The 14,948-nt window shown below is 34.4% G+C and overlaps 1 long non-coding RNA gene and 3 pseudogenes across 1 annotated transcript; 3 read left to right on the forward strand and 1 right to left on the reverse strand.

Annotated features, from left to right (window-relative positions):
- Positions 1 to 1,427: 1,427 nt before the first annotated feature.
- LOC125594688 lies at positions 1,428 to 3,105 on the forward strand (annotated as a pseudogene).
- A 3,421-nt stretch (positions 3,106 to 6,526) lies between these two features.
- LOC125594682 lies at positions 6,527 to 8,493 on the reverse strand (annotated as a pseudogene).
- Positions 8,494 to 11,760: 3,267 nt separating this feature from the next.
- On the forward strand, positions 11,761 to 13,202 carry LOC125594684 (annotated as a pseudogene).
- Positions 13,203 to 13,820: 618 nt separating this feature from the next.
- LOC125594685 lies at positions 13,821 to 14,469 on the forward strand. The gene is made up of 3 exons (XR_007329951.1): positions 13,821 to 13,909; positions 14,061 to 14,142; positions 14,323 to 14,469. It is a non-coding gene; the product is annotated as an uncharacterized LOC125594685 (long non-coding RNA).
- Positions 14,470 to 14,948: the final 479 nt, after the last annotated feature.

Consider the following 14,948-nt stretch of genomic DNA (forward strand, 5'->3'; position numbering starts at 1 on the left):
TGATTTTAGTTATAGATTTGATTATTTTATTTGATAGTAGAATATTTTTACTTTTTTGTTCATTATTTGAACATGTAATATATTTTTAATAAATGAATGTGTTGACAATATGACACTAAAATTCATATAATATGATCTCAAACTAAATAATTATGTTTTTTGGTATAAAACCGAATAAACCGAAAATCGATGGTATATAAACCAAACCGAACCGAAGTAAATATGGATTTAAAATAGTAGTTATATTTTACTAACCGAAATACCGAAAACCGAAAAAAACCGAACCTAAACCGAACCGATATCCGGATTGAACACTGCTAATTTAAATACTAAAAGAAATTGAAAAGTGGAGAGAAGAAGTCAAAAAGAGCAAGGAGCCTCTTCTGCCTCCAGAGACTCAACAAGAAAGTACAAAGACGTCTCTACCCATTTGTCTCTTTCCTATTGGTTCAACTTATTTTGTTTTAAATTTTATTAACAAAACTAAAATAAATTAATATTATGTATGGTAGATACTCTTTGGAAGAGACGCTACCGATGCGAAAGCTCTAAACCCCTCTTTTCTAAGCTTCGATTCTAGTCCTATTCATCTAACTTTTATGTTTTTATTTATTTTTATTACATTTTTTTAGGAAACTCATTTACATTCTCTCGTTGGAGCTGCTCCAAGAAAGCGGTCTTACCACAACTGATATATTTGTATTATAACATTTAGTTTTAGTAGTTAATCTATCCATTACAAAATTTAAAGGTTCAAACCATGAGAATATTCGTGGGTTTTGTAATGAATCCTTCTACTTTTGTAAATGCATGACACTACACATATGAGTCATGACACATATCAATAATTGGTCATACGGAAATCCCCTAGCATCAAAAGTTATTTCGGTTGAAAACTATCGTACTCAATAACTCTAAATAAAGATTTTGGTGGTTGGTCCTGATATTATCTTGTCAACATGTCTCCTTTTTTTTACATCCTCTTGAAAGTGATTTCATGCCAATGAAAACAAGTTGATTGTCAAGTTATAAAATATTAACATTTTAACATAACAAAACTAAAGAGTAAGCATTTTAAACCTAACCAAGTTGTTTGAGATAGTTTTCATGGCATTAAATAAAGGAGACAAGGGGTGATAAAAAAAGAAAATAAAGGAGACAAGGTGAAAAAAAAAACAGGCACCAAAGCCCTTAAACGAGCTAGGTGATGGATGACGTCATCCCAACTCATCACCGTGATATCAGCAGAGCTCTGGTGAGCCAATGGGAGTGTAAATAACCCGTCTCTTTACCATTATACCCTTGAATCCCTAAATAATTCATAAGCAAGTTTTATCATATTCCTATTATACCCTCCACACCATTTATATATCTCTCTTTCTCTATCGCCTCTCTTTCTTAAGCATCTTCCTCTGATTATTTTTTTCATCTTCAAAGTTCAAATCATCATACCAAAAAACCCTAAAAGAAATCACATATACATTATATTCTTGTACCAAAAATATGGACTCAGATAGTAACAATACCAAATCCGTTAAGAGAAACGTTGTGGACCAACTTGTTGAAGGCTACGAATCCGCTACTCAGCTTCAGCTTCTCCTCTCTCGTCAACAATCTAGTCACCACATCGATCAGACTCGTATTGTCTCTGGAGATCCGGATCCAGTAAATAAGCTCATGGGTAAGATCTTGGATTCTTTCCACAAAACCATATCGGTTCTTGATTCTTTTGACCAAGTCGCCAACGTCTCCGTCGTCCTTGAGGGTTCACGGAATACTTCATGCGGCGATGATTCAACTCCGGTGAGTTGCAACGGTGGAGATTCGGGCGATAGTAGAAAGAGACTTGGAGTTGGTAAAAGTAAAAGAGGATGCTACACTAGAAAGTAAGTGAAAAGTTGAATTCATTTTATATATTTTCTCATCCGTGTTTAATGATTTAATCTAATTTTTATGTGAATATTTTAAAAAACTTTTCATTACAAGTTGCTAATTTTGTCTGTGGATTCCATCATATATTGTGGTAAAGGTTAATGACATGGTACTTGGACTTGGATCTGTTTCTCTTATCATGGAATAGTGATATAGATTGTATGAGTATGATTGATTGGATTGGACTAACCAATTTTTTTTGTTTCAATTAGTGTTTGTAATTAGTATACTTATTCACGGTGGATCTGTATTACAAGAACATATTAATTTGCCAAAATGGTTTAGACACTGATTAATAAATTTCTTACTTTTAACTATCTACAGAAAGAGATCACATACTTGGACTGTGGAAGCTAGAAGAATTGATGAGATATATATGCTTGGAGGAAATATGGACAAAAGCAGATTCTTAACTCCAAGTTCCCAAGGTCCTTTGTCCTTACTCTCTCATATACATGATAGATATATAATGCATATATACATGGTCAAATCATTTTCATCTTATAACGAGCATCCCAAACCAAGAATTTATCAATCTAATCTAGAATCTAGTACTTTGTTAATTCTGCAGTGGTCTAAATCATTGTACATTTCAATGTTTCCAGAAGTTACTTTAGATGCACACACAAGCCAACACAAGGATGCAATGCAACAAAGCAAGTTCAGAAACATGAGCAAGACCCTTCTTTGTTTCAAATCACTTACATTGGCCACCATACATGTAACGTTAGTGACGAAACACAAGCAAAGACCGAGCCTCTTGATCTCGAAATAGTATTGGATTCGGACAATAATAATTGGCAGCAACCATTTCTCAGGACCATGTGGATCCATATATACAAGAGCAAGGGAACGACATCAGTAGCCTGATCGGAGTAGGCGCAAGCATGGTGAAGGAGGAGGATTATAACAATGGTGATCAGAATAATGACTATTGTGAGGGTTCTTCCACATATAGTGATTTGTCATTGGTTTGGCCAGACGTGATGATGTCTGATGATCGTCAACATCATCAGAATCACTTCTATCACGGTGAAGCTAGTACTACCACTTCTTATCAATTCTCTTTCATTGACAACGATCAATTCTCCTCCTTATTTGATTCCTACTGCTCTTACGAAGGAACAAGTGCTATATGAACATCCGAATCCTGATTAATATATTGTAGTTAGGTTATATAATTTTTTCTCTTCCTCTCTCTTTGAATATGTTTAGTGGAATGTAATATTTTTGATGTATGTTTGTTATAATTCTGTTTCGACATTTCTATTGTTTCATTTTCTTTGTTATAGTAAGTCTGATTCTTGACTAAAGTAGTTTTTTTCTTTCTCACAAGTTCATTTTGGATAAATCATAGGTCGGCCGTAAGGTGATACAACTTTTGATTAAAGGATATATAGCCTATGAAACTTAATTAGAATATAAGCCAAGATCCAACTGCGACGCTCCCACTATACCATTGTTTTGCCTATTTGATTGTTAGTGTTTCTATTGTTGGATTCAATAATTTTTAATATTTATGATATTGCGTAAATTAAGAGAGCAAAGAAACTTATCCATTCACATTGCGGCTACGAATGTTTGGTGGTAAAAGGAAAAAAAAAGAGACAAATGCATCTCGCAACTGTCGTGTTTTGTCTTTTTTTTTGTTGCCCTTACATAACAATCACCCTATACATTAGGGCATTAATCAATGCTTGCCGCAACAATACAACATAACCGTACACGAACCCTTTTATACAAAACTAAATCTATGTCACTCCTGTGACGTACGGATCCTTGAAAATTTTAAACTTAACATAGATAATCGATAAAAACTTGCTAGATTTTATCGACATATTTTAAAAAATTGTTCATAAATTAAACTATTTACGTGTGATAGTTAAGAAAGATTGTTTTTTTAAAAAAAAAATAGTTCAGTAAAATAATTAATTAATAAGATATATGAATCTTGGATCGGATATATACTTGATTGCGTTATATGATTGAGTCTTTCTTTTGTGTGTTTCAGAACAAAAAACTAAACTAAAAGACGGAAATTTGGCTGTATAACGCAAAAAATATAATTCACTTACTAGTCAATTGTCCTACTTTTCACTGTTTCTTGTGCTTTTTATATAATATTGTCATATTACCTTTGATTGCAATCGGTAAAAACTGCAAGTCAATTTCTTTTTAATAATGTTAGGTTCCAAAATTCTTCGTGTCCATTACAGAATCAGATACCCTCACATAGTTTATTTTCCCTTTCGAAGTGCGTTGCAAAGGGGACATCATCTCCTCCGCTTCTGAAATCTATTGCAAGACGACGGTGTTACAATTGAAGTAGCGAGAAAGAGCAATCCGAACATCTTTTCCTTCTCAGATTTGTGGGATCGTTGATGAAATTGTATTGTCTATGTTGATGGTGAAGGAGTATAGTGGATAATAGAGTTTCAAAGACGAGTGGTGTCTGCAACAAAGTTAATCGGAGAAGATGAACTGTATATATTATGTTAATATACTATTTTATTATGTTTCATTCCATATGATGGTTACTAAAAAGTGTTCTATTTTGTTTAAAAATACAGTTTTAACTTTTTAAGGTTTTCGTTACATATTTTTGAACCTGTAAAATTCGCTCTATGATCTATATTGTATAGTTTAATATTACATAATAATATAATATAGTTTAATATTACATAATATTATGTACTTTTTATATTTTGATATTTGAGTTTAGAATTTATATTTATGTTAGGGTTTAGTGATTATGGTTTAGTATTTAGAAAGTGAAAGGGTATGGTTGGGACACCATTAACTTCTTCCATGCAATCATAGACATTTACTAACTTCACCAGTAAATACTATGTCATTTTTTTCCATTCTATTTGGGTTTAAGATTTATATTTGGGTTAGGGTTTATATTTGGGTAGGGTTTAGTGATTAAAGTTGGTTTATATTGGGTTTAGGGTTTAATGATTAGGTTTTACGACTTAGTATTTAGTAGGTGAGGGTATGGTTGAGATCAACATTAACTTATTCCATGCAATTATATATGTTTCATAATTTCACCAATATGTACTATGCTATATATTTTGTTCTATTCTATTTGGATTTATGGTTTATACTTGGGTTTATGATTTATATTTGGGTTTATAGTTTAGTAACTAGAGTTTAGAGTTTAGTAATTAGGGTTTAGAGTTTCTTATTTATGAATTGGGGTTGGGATAGTGTTTAGTATTTAACGATTGTGGATGTTGTTGCATCTTTCTATACTATTTTGGCGATATGGAATGGAACACTACGTACATGTATGTGGTCAATAAACGTGTAACGTGGATGACTCTTTTCTTTCATATGACATAGTTTTAAGTCACTCTTCACCATATATTATTTGTGATATGCCATGTTTACCGGGTAACTATAAGTAGAAATGATATAACCGACTAATTTTGGGTGTAAATGTTAGATTCTTCGTTATGTCAAAATCAATGTTATCTACCTAATTTCACTTTTAAATTGGTTAGATGGCAAATAAGCCCTTCATTCAATACCTTAAACATCTTTTACATGTCACACTATACTGTTATAAAATAATAGAGGATAAAGTGTCTTCTCTGTCGGCGTAGCAAATGCACATGATAAACACAAGGGCAAAACAAAGGCCCATGCATGATGAATAGTGATGGTGGAGGGACCAAAACATCCACTCGAATAGCTGATTTTGACACTGTTCAGACCATTTTACTAATTTGGATTCTTTAGTCTGAAAATAAGACAACAGCAAAAAGGAAGAAACACCAACAAGTTCATGCCAATTTGTGAGATATTGACAAATAAAATTTTGCCCCTAATTTTAATTTATTTTAAATATAATGATATTGCATTATTATTAAGAAAAAAAGATACTGCATTAGTTCTGTAAGAAAATGTTCCTTGTACTGAAAAAGTGTGCACAACATATTATGAGATATTATTATTACTGTCCCTTTTCTTTGCGTCAGAAATTCTGATTTTACTTCATGTTCTATTTCAGAGTCAATTAAATCTCTTTAAACTAAAATGAAATGATTTTGCTAAAAACAAAATTTGATGAAATGAGCTCCTTTAGAGATTTGTATGGAATAGGGACCTTTAAAAAATATCATGGTATAAATAAGTTCTTAAAATCTTTATGTAAATAGTATTTTGTCACTAAAACGAAATATCAAAACCCTATCACTATTTTTTTTTATCAATTTGAAGCACTGGCATTGAAAAAAAAATGTTGTCAGCACCTTAAAAACAATTGATTTTTCTAATAATTACATTTTATTTTAACGCGTAAATTTGTCATTTTTATTGTCACCTGAAAATATATGCTAATTTGAATAATTATATTGAGAATGAGAAGAAAACTATGGAAATAATTTAAATACCCTAACAACCCCATTTAGTAACAAAACACTTCCAAATTTTGTAAAAAGCGAACTATTTAAAAAAGAATTGGTTTCCCATTAGATCCCAAACTAGAATCACGTGTAATAATTAATAAATTAAATTAAACATGTCCTTTTCTGTAGATAATATATGAATCATATATATATGTCTCCGTCTTCCGGTCTCTGGTATTCTATTTGTCTCCGTCTCCGTCTTCTTGCCTCCGGTAACAGTGATGATGATGAGTGGATCATTGCCAAGGAAATATGAATCCATGTTGTCCCCAATCCCGCCGCTACCGAGCATCATAGCTTCCGCCATGTCGAAGAAGGGACCGTAGTCAACGGGATGGCTAGTTGTGGCCGTAGTTGTGATTGGAGCGGTGGGGGCAGCAGCAGAAGCGGTGGGAGCGGTTGAGTAGATGTGGCAAGTGTGTGAGCCACGGTAAGTGACTCTGAAGGTGAAAGGATCGTCGTTGAGGCGTTGGACTTGCTTCTTGGCTGGACAATTGTATAACTTTTGGTGGGTGCATCTATAGTACGCTCTGAACATCATTTAAATAGGTATATATATTTTTTAATTTCTTTATATATGATTAGGACATTTTCGTTGCTCAAAAAAATGATTAGGACATTTTCAACCTATTCCAATGATATGATAAGCAAATAGCTATTTAATAATTTAGAAAAAATGATTTGTATGATTTGATAACGAGACCTAAGAACGATATATTACTTTATAACATCAAAGTTTCAACTTTCAACTAATAATAAGGTTATTTGGTCATTCTAATAAACTTGGTGATTAAGAGACTGATTACAACATGTTGATGTGATCTAAATGTGTGTTTCTTGGTTAGTTAACTAACTAAAGGAACGCCTTTTTGTGACGTTGATAGTTTCATCAACATGTTGACGATCAAAAGTATTATTCTAGAATTCGTTTTGGTCTGCAACTAAACTTGGGTTATTAGTAAAGTTTTATTTACCTAGGAAACTTAGAGTGAAGAATTTCCTTTTGACCGTATTTACGCCAAGTATGGTTATCATCAGGAGGTAGATCTGTGTTTCCCGACCTTAACGCCGGCACCACACCGTTTGTTCTTCTCCTTCGTTTTTCCTACGTACTCATTAGTACACACATTGGAATCGAATCTTAGTATATTTTATTTTCATTTAACAATTTTCCAAAATAACATATAATTATTTGAAAGTTTAAACATGAATCGAATTCTTAAAAGATTTAGTCTACTGAATTTTTTTTAAGATTTAGCTAGACTTGTTCTTGCTCTAACTTCTTTTATTAAAAAAAAAAACATGATAGATGCGTTTTATGATTTTATCCAATATCACAATTTATAAATGGACAACTTTTAAAAATCCCGTATTTTTCTATTTCATTTTCTAAAACTGCCATCTAGATTTCTAAATATATCATGAACTTTAGGTCTAAGAATGAATGAGTTTTTTTAGAATGAATGATTTTAGAATACCTTATATCCTTAAAATGAATGATTTCTAAAAGCTTGCGAAAGAGTCAAAAGTGATTTTAAAACAAAGTCTAACACTACACCTAACCTTTGTAGTATTACCCTTTTTAAAACCATTTCAAAGTTGTGGTATTTTTTTGAAACGAACACTTGGTTTCATTGTAATTTATTTTACGGTATTAAAAAACTTATATCATTTCTACCACAAAAGAAAAACACTACAATGTTTCTACTTTTTACCTTCTACGTTGCCTTGGCGTGGAGGAACCGCTACCGGAGCCACCTGATCTTTCCGTAGCCGTCAAATTTCTTCCGCCGTCACCATCAACAGCCATGAGCTGCCCTTTGAGTCACGGCTTCGGTTCCATGAGATGACGTGGACCCACCATACCTTAACCAATACTCCTGCATCAGATCCGGTTCAATCTGCATTAGCATCCGGTCTGAGCAAGAAGAGATCACCGGTTTGACTTGGTTCATTGCGGTCTCCGAGTTCCTGATCACAAGGACTATCCTCAACCGCTCTTTTGCATCATCAATGTCTTTGTGATCTCGTCGAGAGAGGTGGACAGAGATTCCGGTGACTTTTCCTGTAAGCTTGACTTAAGCTCATCAACCAGTTTCATTCCGTGGAAGATAATTGACATTACCTCTTCCATTTGTAACTTAAGTTTTTTTTTCGGGTATGAGTTAACACATATATTAGGGCATGTATATATAGACTAATATAAATAACGGTTACTGCTAACAGTTAACTTCGATGTTGGTTCCAACTCTATTGAAATTCTTAACATGCAGATTATTCAAAGATTGTGATTGTTGTTTTCTTGAGACGACATCATTTTTTGCACAAAAAAATTCTTTTATATACGGTTAATGTTACAGTGTTTATATTTTGAAATATCACCCGAGTTTGAAATGTTTTCCCACTAATGTCACAGATATATATCATATGTTTTGATAAAAAAAAAAGCTATATCATATATTACCGGAATACTATATAAATTACATGGAGCGAAACTCAAATATATTATTTCCACGTATTATGATTTTGTTTTAATAGAAGCTCGAATCCCGTGGGAGTGTTGTAGATGTGATCTTGCACTACTTATTTTAGCTTAAGCCTGAGCGTTCGGATACCCGTTCACATTCGGATTAGGTTTTTGGGATTTCGGTTCTTTTTTATAACACCTTCTAGATCACATTCTTGTAAATTTGAAAGTATGGGTCAGGTTCGGATATAACACATCAGGTTCGGATCGGTTTTGTATCACATCATAGAACTCATAAAGTAACCATATATCATTTGGATTCGGGTTATATCGGATCGGTTCGGATATACCCGAAATGAAATCTAAAATTAAAAAACAAGCATAAGAAATATATACTTATTTATATATAATTAAGTATTTAAAGTAGTTATTTAAAATTTAAATATTTATTGTTAGATACCATATCAAAATAAATATGAAATTGAATATTTGAATATATATTCATGTTTCATATAATTACATTGTATATTAGTTTGGACATTCGGACCGGTTTTTTTCGGATCGATATCTTTTCAGATTTTTTTATTTTTCGGTTTTTCGGGTTACCCGTTCGGATTCAGTTAATAACACTTCGGGTTCGGATATGTTTTGTACCACCTTACAAGATCCATTTGGGTATTTTTTACATTTCGGACCGGGTACGGATCAGATTTTTCAGTTCGGGTTCGGTTCGGATTTCGGATTATAGATTTTATGGCCAGACCTATTTTAGCTTTTTTTTTTTTTTTTTTTTGATAATCCAGTATCCGACCACTTTGCGTGATCGACTAGCCCACCGGGCCGAAGCCCAAGCCATTACAGGATTTTTAAGCGTCCACTTAAGGGCCTCTGGTTACGCGAAGTGGTCTGGAGGGCGAGGGAACCCATGTAAATCCCCTCGTGGCCGGGGCTCGAACTCGGGTGGCGGGCACCTCAGCCGAGGTTCCTTTACCACCAGACTACGAGGCCCGGTTGTTTTAAACTGAACTCAATTAATCTACAAGCAAAGTATGTCCAAAATTCAAGAACAACAACGTTTTAGCCTATTCCACATAAGGAAACCACAATTATTTTGTTTTTTTCAATTAAATTGTTTGGCAAGATCCCGACCGAAGATCTAACTAGTGATAACCCATTGACCCGGTCGGGTATAGTCGACGTAGCAGGGCTGGTTGTGTTTTGTAACACACGGCAGCGAACTGGTAATAATATTGACCAAGTCATGGTCTTCTAAGATTTAACAAATTAATTTTATTGTTTGTTTTTCTTTCTTCAAGATTTTCTTAGAAGTCTAGACGACGACTTGAAATTTCAAAGCTTGAAACGGTTGAACACTTTTTTCTCTAAGTGGACACACATCAGTTGAGAAGTTTCAAGGCGTTGAATCAAACTATAGCTACTTTTGGTAAATTTCTTAACAACATCTATGTAGAACTAGAAGTTTATATCTTGATCAGAAAAAAAACTAGAAGTTTATATAATCTTCAGGCCTGGAACATGTCTTAGTCTAATTAGCACTTGATACATCAAAAATATTTGAATAATCTTCAGTTATATATATTTGATCATGTGATTTTTAGAGTTTATCAAAGTGTACATTCAGCTGTTTTGAAATATAATAAAGAGTCAAATAAGAGGTAATTCTCTAATGTCTATAATGTATTTTATAGAAAAAATTAGCTTCTATAACCTTTTTTTTTTAAGGGTAGTCTCAGTTGCAATGGATAAAGAAAAATACAAGTCATGATCTTATAAGACCAAACAGTTTAAAAAGGAAGACGAAAGCAACATGCTTAATTTAGCATACTCTTAAACAAGTAGACTAGCTTTCTACAACAATTTTGTTGTGGAAGATTAGTATAACCACGCTTCTTTAGGGGGATGTATTCAATTTAACATTTGATGTGATTTGATTTTTAATGGAGTTTTAGATGATTTCAATAAGTTGCAAGAGATTTAAGTGATTTTTGTTAAACTACTCTCTAGAATATCACCTAAAACTATGGGATTTGGGTTTTAATTTTTTAACTAAGAAATCCTACCCAAACACCCTAAAATCACCTAAAAACTTTAAAACTCCACAACTAAAATATTTTCAATAACAGTGGATTTCAGAGTACTTTAAGAAATGCCAAATTCAATAACAGTGGATTTTAAATGAGTTTTTAAAATTCATGTTTCAATACAGTGGATTTGTCATTTTAATACAAATCACCTGAAACTCTCAGTTGAATACATCTCCCTTAGTGTTTAGTTTTCTCGATATATATGGATTCGACCCCATACATACAATTATACATTTTATGTTTATCATTTGGGTTTAAACTCATCATAACACTCGTGTTAACCTTGATTATTAATGGATATATTTTAATCATTCAAAAAGCCTGAAGATTGAAATAACGAAAATAACCAAGTAGTCTTGATCTAGTGGTAATGAGCTCACAGTTTGAGTACCGCTCTGGGTTCGATTCCTCTTGGTCATCCGAGACGCCTTAAGTGGTAAGAAACACGGATTCTGCGAGCCTCGTAGTGATTAGTCTTTGGGTCTAGAAAGCCTTTGGGATCACGTTACGGTTATAAAAAAAAAAAAAAAAAAAAAAAAAACGAAAATAAGGGAGATAGTTTGAGCTTAGAAAACCAAATCAAAATCGAGTCCAAGAGATAACGTAACAAGAGCGAAAACATTTAGCGGCCCAATCCATGAGCTGATCCTGACTATATAGATTGGTCTGTCCACATATAAAAACCAACAGCACGAAACTATAAACTCCACGGCGTCTTGTGAACAAATAAACAGCACGAACTGTAAAAACGAACACGAAAACGGCGACAGAGTCACCCCGTCCAGGTCCGATCATAACTCCGACGAATTAAAGAGCAAGAAGAAATCTACAGGAGATGAGATGACGCTGCATCTTGAAGAGAAGAATCATAAGCAAAAAGGAGCTTCCTTTCTTCGTTCTGATTCCCCTTATAGATCCATCGGAAAGCAGCAACGTTCTTCGATTGCTCTGGATTGAGAGGAGGAGGTGCGGAAGAGATGTTCAAGTTTTTGAAAGGAGTGGTGGGTGGATCTGGGACGGGGCTCAAGGATCTGCCTTACAACATCGGTGATCCTTACCCTTCTGCTTGGGGCTCCTGGAATCACTTTCGTGGCACCTCCAAGGTGTCCAATCTCCATTCTCTCTCTCTCTCTCTCCCCTGTTGATTGCTTTGGTCTCAGATTCATATGCTCTGTGATGGAACTTTGGGCTTTGTTAAGTGTTACCTTTGGTATATAACGTGATTGCTTTTTCCATGTAACGTGCGTGATCCATAAAGCTTTGTAGCTGTCTCTAGTAGTTAGTTCTCTTTGATTAGACTCATGGCTAATAGAATTGTAACTCTTCTTGGGTTTGAGTTTTGAATGGTGTTAAGTTATTTTGATACAGTCTCATCTCCTGTAAGTTGGTTTCTTCAGGATGATGGGTCTCCTGTTTTCGATATTTTCTCTTTCTGGGAACGATGCTCAAGATGGGCATTTGGCTGCTGGGCGAAACGGTGTCAAGCGCCTTCGTACTGTAAGTTCTCATCACTCTCTCTAACATTTTCTAGGCTACCGTACCTTCTCTCAAGCACTAAGAACTCTAACTCAATCACTTGAAACTCTACATCATCAGACTAGTGAAGTTATGTGTTACCTTTTCTTTCTCTGTAATGGATATATGAAGGAAGGCACCACTGAAATTTATTATCAGTTTTTCCATACTCGCTTAAGAATTCCCATTTTCAAAATGACACTTGCATGATATATCTAGTTTCTGTCATCCTTGCCCAACATTTTTTTACATATATGTGGTCAGTTGATTCATCTTAATGTCGGACTAAGTGGATTTCTCTATCCTCTTGTCACTATCCTCTGCATCTCTCTGCTAGATTATCACCTAGTAATTCCTTTTGCAGGTGAGGCATCCAAATATACTTTCATTTCTTCACAGCACGGAGGTTGAAACTCACGATGGGTCTACTTCCAAGGTTACGATCTACATAGTCACTGAGCCTGTTATGCCGCTGTCAGATAAGATAAAGGAGCTAGGCTTGAAGTCCACTCAGAGGTATGAACTCTTCTTCTGAGCATCAGCGAATAGGCCAATTATTTAGTTTGCCACAGTCTTATCTGTCTTTTTTGTCATTTGACCTTATCATGCTTGACATTGTAATCTTGATCATGTCTGAAACTTTGTTGTGATTATGAAAATCTGGCTTTAGGGATGAATATTTTGCTTTGGGGCTACACCAGATAACTAAAGCTGTGAGCTTCCTGAACAATGACTGCAACTTGTGAGTGTTCACTTCTTATAACATTATACTTTTCAACTATTTAGAATATGATTTTCTTGTTCGGAATTATGGTAGATATCATCTGGAATTTGTGATGGCAAACTTTGAATTCTCACCACATTCATGTTTTTGTCTTCTTCCTTTCTATAATTCTATTGTCTCAACAGGTGCATGAAATGTTTGTCCTGCTAGTGTTGTTGTGACACCAACTTTGGACTGGAAACTCCATGCTTTTGATGTCTTATCGGAGTTTGATGGGAGCAATGAATCTGCCAGTGGACCTATGCTGGTACTCTTCTTTTGCTTGTCAATTTTAACTTCATTCACTAAATTTTTATATTTGTATATTTGTAGTACCAAGGGTCAGGTGTTAGTCCTTGTTTCTGTCCAGTATAGGATATTCCCAGAGTTTGTTGCTGCCCTTTTATCTTTTCTAAACTTATTTTCTGGTTTCAGCCATTTGAATGGCTAGTGGGAACACAGTACAAGCCAATGGAAATGGTGAAATCTGATTGGGTTGCCATTAGAAAATCTCCGCCATGGGCCATTGATTCATGGGGCTTAGGTAAGACCTCCATGAACTTAAATGTAAAATATAGCTAGCCAACTTGATTGCAATTTTTCCATTGAAGCCCTTTCTTTCCTCTTTTGAAGGTGTCTTATTTATGAACTCTTCTCGGGCTCTAAGCTTGGAAAAACAGAGGAGCTACGTAACACTGTCGGCATTCCTAAGGTTTGGCTGTCATCCTAGTTCCCCCTGAATATGTGGCTTTGGAACTTCAAATACTGTGTTTTCCCCAAAGTTTTGATGATTTATTAGTTTGTATGACTTTATTTGCTAAGAGCTGGCTTTCATTTCAGTTTGAATGTTTCTTTTCTCACAGTCTCTGCTTCCAGATTATCAGCGACTCCTAAGTTCCATGCCTTCTCGCAGATTGAACACCTCAAAACTTCTAGAAAATGGCGGTAATCTTCCTGTCCTTGGTTACAAATTGTAACTTACATTGTTTATTTTTAGTTCTCGGCTTGTTTTTTCTCTGTATTTTTGTTTTGACCCTCTCCTCTGGGGTTTTGCATGTTTGTAACGGTGTTATATCTCTCAGTTATCTTGACAATCTCTCATCTCTTGATTCTTATCATATGCAGAGTATTTCCAAAATAAGCTGGTGGACACCATACATTTTATGGATATTCTTAACTTGAAAGACAGTGTTGAAAAGGACACTTTTCTTCCGTAAACTACCAAATGTTGCTGACAGCTTCCTCGCGAGATCGTGCTTAAGAAGGTGTGAATCTGAATTATTCCGGGTAGTAAGAAAGTAGTTTGGCCTTTTGAGTATTATGATTTTACGTTTTGGTATTTGACTTAAACCTTGTTGTTGATGCAGATTCTTCCTTTATTAGCCTCTTCCTTGAATTTGGTTCAGCTGTTGCCCCTGCATTAACTGCTTTACTCAAGATGGTTCATGGTTATCAGCTGAAGATTTCAAAGTCAAGGTTGTTCAACGTCTCTATTAAAATCCTCTAAACAACTCAATTGCATATGAATATATTTCTGTTAATTCTTGAAGTTCCTCCTCTGTTAGGTGCTGCCAACAATAGTCAAGCTTTTTGCTTCCAATGATCGAGCTATTAGAGTTTTCTCTTTTGCAACATGTTGATCAATTTGGAGAATCAATGTCCGGACAAATTGTTGATGAACAAGTAAGTTATTTTATCTTCTTTGGCCTAAAAAGTGTTTTGAGTATGGATGTTTCGGCAGCAACGCAGTC

This window comes from Brassica napus (assembly GCF_020379485.1).
Source record: "Brassica napus cultivar Da-Ae chromosome C3 unlocalized genomic scaffold, Da-Ae chrC03_Random_32, whole genome shotgun sequence".
In the NCBI taxonomy this organism is placed as follows: Eukaryota; Viridiplantae; Streptophyta; class Magnoliopsida; order Brassicales; family Brassicaceae; genus Brassica; species Brassica napus.